Below are 7,264 nucleotides of genomic sequence, written 5' to 3'. Positions count from 1 at the left end.
GCACGCAATGATCGTGCCTGTCGCAGAGGGCTGTGGTGAGGGTTTGGGGAGGCGATGAGGGTAAAGCTCCTAGCACAGTGTCTACACATTTCTATGTGGAAAACGTGGTGCCAGTCGTCATTGTGATCATTGTCATCAACATTGCTGAACACTTTTCTAACCAGGATATGGTAACTAGGAATCATGCCTTTGGGGCTGGTGATGGCAGAGACTGGGAGCACTGACCAGCCCCCACACTGTGCTCCCCAAGGAGCCTGGGGGAGCTCAGAAATGTCTAGAGGAGGCCGCCCCTGCTGCCTGCCCTGAAAACTGACTAAAGCAGCCACCAAGGCCCTGGAGTGTAAGGCTGGAGGGGAAGGTGGGAAGACTTGGGCAGTCCCATTTGCCTATCAAAAACCGTACATTCGCTTGGCTTTCCACGGGACTCATGCCCTAATATGGGCCCAGCAGCTTTCTGGGTTATTTCGAGTACATGTGATAATGACTCCAGGCATTGCTTCTGCTGCCCCCAGAAAACTTTCCATCTGGGGAGAGGGAGGACGGCTGGCAAAGAATGAGAAGGGCGCAGGGAAGCCCAAGGTCAGAGTGGGGAGGAAGTGGATGCCGGTGGGCGAGCTGAGGGAGGGAGAGTGGAAGCTGGAGGGTTAGGGCTGGTCAAGGGACCAAGGGGAGAGACAGGCATGGGAGCCGCGTGGGCCCGGCCAAGGGCTCCAGGTTACCCCACGCCCTGCCTACCGCCCACTGTCCCAGGGAAGTTCACACTGCTCAGAGCCACAACCAGCTCTGAAGGGAGGGATTTAAGAGCAAAGCCACACAGGGCCCTCATTCTGCCTTCTCGCCTGTAACTCTGGCGGGGTTCCCTTCTGCACAGGAGCCAAGCTGGGTTCCTGAGCCTCAGGCAACTGCCCGGTGCCCAGGGGCCCCTTGACTCCTTGATTTATTTGCGTATTAATTATCTTTCTGGCCAAGCTTGGCCATCAACTCCAGACCCCACAGGGTTAACTCCAGACAGAGGGGCTGGCTGGCTTTCCTTCACTCTACCTCAATTTCTACTGCTCCTATCACCTACCTCCCCCACCCCCTGATCTTAGGGAAAAAAAAAACCCATCAAAATAACTATTTTATGTCTCCAAATATGCAGATCATTTTCTTTAATGAAAGATGCTTGACGTCTCCGATCCAATTAATATGCAAATGCAGGAGAGGATTTATTTGTGACATTCTGTCTGGGTGAGAGAAAACAAAAAAGGCCTGTTAACCAAAACACTAATTGCTGTGACTGATTGTCACATATCATCATTTTCATAGGATCTCCTCCATTCCCGGCTCGCAGGGAGCTTGAAACCAGGACTGGTTCCATGCAGGCATCAAGGAGAAACAGGGCAACTGGCTACCTGCCAGCGTGGCCCCCTTGCCATCAGAGCCCATGGGGGAGCTGGACGAGGGTGGAGGGTAGGCCAGCGACCTCCCCTCCTAATCTGCACCTCGCCACTGACCTGCAGGCACTGACCTGCAAACCAGGAAGTGGACGGCCCCAGCCTCTATCGGATCTGGCAGGCCTGGGGAGGCCTCGGGCAGCTTCAGCCCAGCAGATCTCTGGGTCGTGGTGGAGGCCAACTGCCTTTTTGCTGCCTGACCTGCCTGCTAGGAAGCAGAGGCGGGACCATGCCGAGGGGAAGAAGAGGGGCCAGGGCGGCCTCTTTGGGTCCGCCCAGCTGCCACTCTCCACTGTCTTTTCCTGTGCTTCTCCTGCTGTATCTTTTACCCTGAGCACCTGTTGACAGAGGCCACCTAGGGAAACTGAGGCACAGCAGAGCTTCTGCTCCTTAAGAGGACACAGGCATCTATGGAAATTTTGGAACCAGGCATCCACTGTGTCTGGGCAGACACCTGCATCTTGGCCCCGCCCCTCCGCAACCTGCACTGAAGTGGGTCGTCAGCTGTCACAGCTGCTGTCTCCCCTGAGCGGCTCGGGAGGCCAGGAGGACTCCTCAGAGGACCATGAGGCTTCCTTTACTGCATGTCTTTAGGGAGAGCAGGCAGGAGAGTGAGTGTTGACGGGCACCCCTATTCTCAAACGCCAAGGGGGAACTGGAGAGGAAACAACGCGTTTCTTGAAGACGCTCAGTAAAGGACGAGAAGGTTCTGGTGCCACACAGTTCCAAACTCATGGCCAAGGGGCAGAAAAAGATTCCCTAAAGCAGCCTTCCATCCCACACAGGGGCCAGCGAAAAAGGGGAGCCTATAGGGCACGGACTTAGGGCCCGAGTACCTTTGAGGGCAGATCTCTTTCCATTCAAGCTCGAATATTCTGGGTGCTCGGAGAAGGCTTCCTCTATCTTCCTATCACCTTCCCAGAACTCCTCCAAGTTTCCAAGGACATTGAAAACTGGGTGCTGGGAGCCCAGGTGGGCAAGGCCCACTCACAGGGGAGCAGCTAAAAGGCAGGTATCAAACTGGGTGCTGAGAGCCCAAGTGATCAAGGCCCACTCACAGGGGGGGCAGCAAAGCAGCAGGTATCCAGTGAGCACCAGTTCAGACTGGCCCAGGGCTCCGTGTCTGCTCCCAGCAGAGTCATGGTGATGGCCGAGGGTGGCCCCATCTCACTCGACTTCCATTTCAAACATCCCTGTCTCCTGCCCCAGCCCAGCTGCCTCCCTCTGGCATTACGGCCACAGGCCTCTAGGAAGAGCTGGCGCCAGGGCTGCATGGGGCAGACACTCTCCCCCCAAAAAGGCCTGCCCCCGCACCCCAGAAACAGGCTCAACAGGATGCCATCCGGGGGAGCTTGGAAGCCTTCCGGGAAGAGCACTGCCCTGGCACCAGTCCCGCGGGAAGGAGGTGAGCTGGGTCTGCCACTGTCTGCGATCACCTGATGTGCGCCCACGGCGGCTGAGCACCAATGGGGTGTGCGTGGGTGCAGACGGGAGGCGCGCATCATGGCGCCAGGAGCCAGAGGAGGAAGGGCAAGTGGCTGGGAGTGGCAGCAGGCTGGCTGGTCACCGAACAGTGCCCTGGCTGTAAACCGGACGTGGGAAGGCCCCACCTGCCAGTGTGGATGGTGGGTGGGGAGGGGGACAAAAGGAAGGGTTTCATCTGAACACTGAGCCCTTCTTACCCAGCCAGAGGGGACCACCTCCCCCTGACCTGTCCATCACCACTGCACAGTGAGAGGGGGCGGGCCTTGCTTCTACTTCACCTGTGCCCACACTGCAGTCACTCACAGGTACAGCCTCCTGGGGGGCTGTGGGGTGTGGGGGCTCTCACTGTGCCATGATTTAGAGCCCCTTTAAAACCAACCCATCTGTACATTAAAACCACCCATAAAACAGAGGAGCCACTGGCTGTGGCTCTGAGCAGTCTATTCAAGCCAGGCGCCAGCCTCTCACCTGCTGCCTCACTCCTGCCCCGGTGCCCAACCTACGGGCACACATGCCCCATTGGACATGGCAAATTTGGGTGGGGTTATGCCAGCTTCCTGGCACTGGGCAATGAGGTCCTGTGCTTTGCAGGTGCCTTTCTCATGGCGTAGAGGAAAGGACCCTCCAAGGCATCAAATCAGCAGCCCTGGCTGGAAGCTGCCCCCCTGTCTGAATCTGCCTTGGCCCCATCTCCCACTCTCTTTTCCCCATGGCATGGGTCCTCCAGGTCTAGATGCCCAGGAAGCACATCCAGCGGTCGCATTTCCCTCTAACTCGCCCTGCAACCTGGCTGCTCTCACGGTCAGCTTCACTCCACCCATCTCAGGTGGCCTCCCCAGTTCAGCCCTGCCTGGGTTTCATATGCCCCAGCCCCAGAGCCCACCTTCTGTTCCTTGGGGGTTCTTCCCAAGTGCAAACCATGCCAGCAGGAGGTCAACCCCAAACTCACACCCAACCGCTAGCATCTGCCCCAGCCTCCCAGATCACTTTGGATTCCTGGAGAAGACAAGTCCAGTTTCCAAACCGACCTTGGAGCCCTTTGACCACCACACACTTTGGGAGAAAGTGGAAGAGTCCTCCCCATCTTTGCCAAAAGAGGTGTCAGGCTAACATTACACCAGCTTTAAATATACCCCAGCACACGATCCACAGGGTGAGAGCAAAGGCCACGTGGTCAGAGTTGGGCTATAAATAGCCAGCAAATCATTTCCCAGAGCCACGGCCCCCTCCCCAGCACCAAGAACCTTTCTGAGGAAATCAAAGTGAACGCAACTGTTACCAAGTCACTACTAAAATATTTACCAGCCTGGCGAAGTGCCGAAGGTGCTTGGCACCGAGTGTTTGCTTATTTACAAGGCTGTTTTAAAGGGTAGAAAGCAAAATAAGGTAACCTGAGCTATTAAACCCGGGGGCCAGGTGGTACCTACCAGCTGTCAGCCGTCCCAGGCATGTCGGGAGCTAGAACAGTCCTGGTGGAGATTCCCCTGAAATGGGTCAGGAAAGCAAGGAGAGGCTTTGGAGCCCAGGAATCACCCAGCCTGCAGGGGTAGGGGCTCAGGGAGTGGGAGCAGAGAGTGTTAGGGTTAGAGAGGCACTTCTCCCCCAGCCAAACCAACCAGGGCCTAGCACGAGCCCCAAGGTTGCCCCTGGTCTTCACTCAGGGGGGCACCCCAAGGGCACTGCCCAGCCAGAGGCAGGGGCAAGGGCCCTGGGAGGGAAAGAGAGGCAAGGCGGGGAAGAGGAGGCAGAGGAAGGCAGGCAGGGGGCTGGCTGGGAGCCTCAGAGGATGACATAAGGGGGACGCAGCCAACCTGGGGAAGAGAAGGCGCTCAACTTCTCTCTTCCTCCTCTTTCTTTGAAGTTTCCTTGTGGTTTGAATTTAATTTTGATTTTCTCAACTTCAGCAGATTGAAGTTGAAATAACCTACAAATTACTTAATGTGTTGTAAATCTGGGGGAATTCAGGAGTAATTGGGACCACATGTTGGCCGGGAGGGAGCCCACAGAGGACAGAGGGAAGCAGCCCTCGAAGACCTGCAGGTGGCTGTTCTTCCCTGGAGGGAGGGGGCTTGGGCTCCCCTAGGTGCGGGTAGGATTCCCGAGTTGGCCAGGGAGCCCTGGATGGATACGGTGAGAATGTGTTAAGACCAAGGACTGACCAAGTCACTGCCCGAGGCAGCCTGGTGACCGTGGACACAAGGCGGCCAAGTAGGCTGGGTGCCAGGCGTCTGCCAGGCCCCTCCACCGCGCCAATGCCAACACCGCGGCCACCTCCCGCTGCATGCGTGTGGCTGTCAGCTGAGCTCCCCTCCCGCCCTCCCTCTCCGGCAGGCTCCTCTCAAGTACTGAGCCATATGGTTCCAGTTAAGCTCCATATTTTTCCTTGTCGATTGAAGAGACACACTTTCCTCTTTGCCAGACAGTTTGCAGATTGCTCTGTTGGCTCAATTTCTTATTGGATTTCTCAAAAAACCTGACATTTTAAATTAATTTACAGCCACAACAAAAAGAGTTCAGAATTTTAATGGTGTTGTAAGTAATTTTTAGGTAATCCACTCCAGATTTTGATATTAACCTTTGAAACTGGAGTTCATTCAGCTACTATGTTACAATCCAGTCAGACTCCAGGCCTGGGGGAGGCCGGGCTTGGGGAGGAGGTGTAAGCCAGGTTCTGGAAAGCCCTTTTTTTTTTTTGCTAGGAGACCCCAGAGAGGATGATGCTGGGGAACCCTGGACAGGTGAGTGACAGAGAGCGGGAGTGGGGTGGGGAGGGGATGGCAAGGGGGGCCTGAAGACGGTAGGGCAGGTGTAAGAGAGTCACTGAGGGGGCCAGAGGGCCTGCTGAATGTTCTAGAAGGACGGGCTGGACTTAGCAGGTGGCAGCATCCTCGGGATCCCTTAGTAGCAAGAGCAGGGTGAGGCTCCACCTCAGTGCACTGGGAAATAATGGTAATGGCAATAATAATGACAGCTAGCATTTGCTGAGCAGTTACTATCTGTCAGGGGCTGTACTGTCTCACTGATGCCTCCAACCACCTATGGGGTAGGGCCTATACTGTCACCACTACTACTACTACCAGTACTACTACTACTGCTGCTACTATCACCAGCACCACCATTAATTGCTAGTGTTTATGGAGGGCTGACCGCGTCCCAGGCAGAGCGAAGCCGGTTTTATAACCCATCTCATTAAATGGCAACAGAAACCCTGTAGGAGGCACCAGTGTTCGTGCCCTCATTTACGGAGGAGGAAATGAGGCTTGGGGAGGTGAAACCGGGTCTCCCCAGCTTGGGGCTACTGACCAACAGCCACGCTCTGGGATGCCGCCGTCCTCAGCCCACTCCGTGTCTCCTTTCAGAAGATGTTATGAAATACTTATGGCCACCATGGTCCTCCTGGCTGGAGCTGGAGGGAGGAGGAGGGCGGTGTTGTCCCCCAGGCTGGCCAGGCTGGGGCCGGTGGAGGATGCCACTTCTTCCTCATGCCGCCTCAGGCCAAGCTGAAGGCTGCATGCCAATCCGGCCGGAGGAAACACCGGGCACGGGGAATGGAGCCCTCGCCAGCGTCTTTACTAGGCCCTGGCGCTGTGCGGCCCCTGCCTGGGTGCGGTGCCAGCTTACTACACCAGCAGATCGTTAGCATTCCTTTCCTGCAGGAGCTGCCCACAGCACCCAGGAAAGGAGACATGAAGAGGAGGCCCAGCCAAGGCTGCTCTGGTCCCCGGGGGGTCCTCGCTGCAGCAGTCACCCCAGGCCCTGAAGAGAGGCCAGTGAGAGGCTCGAATGGGGCTGCTCAGAGGCCCGGGGGTCTTCCCTGGCCTGCTCGTTGTCCTGGGGGAAATGGTTCAGGGAATGAATCAGCACCTGCCAAACCCACTGAGGTGTCAGGTAAATAGCACCATGGGGGGGGCTTCCTGGCCAGTGTCTCTATCACGAAAGCCAGGACGGAGGGGAGGGGGACCGGGAGAGGTGACTGGCAAGGTTTTCACTTAACCCACTCTGGAAGAGAACACAGCCTGTGAGCGAGGAGGACTGAAACGAACGCAGAGGGGGAGCCATGGGTGCCAGTGTCAAGCCCGGCGCACCAGAGAGGGTGGCATGGAAGGAGCCTGGAGAAGGAAGGGAGAAAATGGAGAGGTGGCCAGGGGTAGGGGGAGGCCCGCGATCGTCCCAGGCCTGTGGGAAGCTGGGAGACCAGGGCGTCTCACAGGCAGGGGCTGCAGAGCCATGAGGCACCTGCCGTTTGAGCCCAGCCCCGGCCCCCACGCCCGGTCATCGGCCATCCAGCTCTTCATTCACAACTCTCCATGTGTGCTATTCTGGGTACCAGGTTTGCACAAGGC

At 56.9% G+C, this 7,264-nt stretch overlaps 1 long non-coding RNA gene across 1 annotated transcript; it reads right to left on the bottom strand.

The window, feature by feature from the left end:
• Positions 1-1,138: 1,138 nt before the first annotated feature.
• On the bottom strand, positions 1,139-6,327 carry LOC141408863 (uncharacterized). The gene is made up of 3 exons (XR_012426320.1): positions 6,225-6,327; positions 4,349-4,405; positions 1,139-1,226 (listed from the first exon to the last, which is right to left on the bottom strand). It is a non-coding gene; the product is annotated as an uncharacterized lncRNA (long non-coding RNA).
• Positions 6,328-7,264: the final 937 nt, after the last annotated feature.

Source organism: Macaca fascicularis, chromosome 1, assembly GCF_037993035.2.
Source record: "Macaca fascicularis isolate 582-1 chromosome 1, T2T-MFA8v1.1".
NCBI classification, from domain to species: domain Eukaryota; kingdom Metazoa; phylum Chordata; class Mammalia; order Primates; family Cercopithecidae; genus Macaca; species Macaca fascicularis.
The sequence above is the reverse complement of the archived record's forward strand: the minus strand, read 5'-3'. Positions and strand labels throughout refer to the sequence as shown.